Consider the following 1,082-nt stretch of genomic DNA (forward strand, 5'->3'; position numbering starts at 1 on the left):
TGATGAAGCCAGGGACTTTGTTTCTCAAAGATGTTTTGATTGTGGCTTAGAGAAAAAGAGCAGCTCAGGGCGGAGATGAAAGTTGTGTTTTCCAGGGAATGGGGGAGGCAATAGTCAAATTTCATTCAAGTTATAATTTTTAGAGGGCACCAACCAGTTTAGTAGGTAAATAGATGGCATGTCAAGCACTACTGGTGCCGATTTGTTACATGGTGATTTCAATTTGGTTCGTCACTTTCTAATGGATTAAAAATTAGCAATTCAATGAAAATGCAGTTTCAATGTTGTCTTTTGTCAATATGAATTTAACAGTTTGTTTTTTCGTCACAACGACTAGTTTTGTGTGTAAGAAAATTAACAGTGGTGTAACTTGTATACATTCTTTCAGGATATGATTTTGGGGAGGAAAAGCGAATTCCTCACTGATGTGATAGAATAATGTATCGTGATACTCGGGCAGCTGCCGTGTCCTCAATTTTACAGTATGGGACATTGTATGACATCAGATTTTTGATCCAGAATACGAGATCACTTCTGAGGGGCAGTCTATTGTCAAGACTCATGGAGAAGCACTGGATTATATCCGAAGAGCTGCACTTGGGCTTTCCTAGATGGCTTGAGGTACTTTATATTTTACTTGGTTATTTATGTTACTTTTGTAGGTTAGCTATTGTAAGAAAATACATATAATAAAAAGATAATAATAACATATAATAAAATAGAGTTTTAAAATAAACATTAATTATTAATTTATTTTACAACTCTATTTTATTATATGTTATTATTATCTTCGTTGTGAATTACAAAAGATAATAATAATATATAATATATATATATATATATCACATGTGTGTATAATTCAACACACGTGGTATCTATATATATATTATATACCATGTGTTTATTACTTTATTTGACAATTCTCTTTTATTATATGAATACTTGATACGAAGGATTGAAATAAAGGTTTTAGGGTTTAGGGTTTAAGGATTTAGGGTTTTAGGGTTTGGGATTTAGGGTTTAGGGTTTAGGGTTTGGGGTTTGGGGTTTAGGGTTTAGGGTTTGGGGTTTAGGGTTTAGGG

At 32.8% G+C, this 1,082-nt stretch overlaps 1 long non-coding RNA gene across 1 annotated transcript; it reads left to right on the forward strand.

Annotated features, from left to right (window-relative positions):
- Positions 1-6: 6 nt before the first annotated feature.
- LOC105851688 (uncharacterized) lies at positions 7-933 on the forward strand. Its single transcript, XR_012161773.1, has 2 exons — positions 7-165; positions 389-933. It is a non-coding gene; the product is annotated as an uncharacterized lncRNA (long non-coding RNA).
- The last annotated feature ends 149 nt before the right edge of the window (positions 934-1,082 follow it).

The sequence above is a fragment of the Cicer arietinum genome, unplaced genomic scaffold, assembly GCF_000331145.2.
Source record: "Cicer arietinum cultivar CDC Frontier isolate Library 1 unplaced genomic scaffold, Cicar.CDCFrontier_v2.0 Ca_scaffold_6204_v2.0, whole genome shotgun sequence".
Classification (NCBI taxonomy): Eukaryota; Viridiplantae; Streptophyta; class Magnoliopsida; order Fabales; family Fabaceae; genus Cicer; species Cicer arietinum.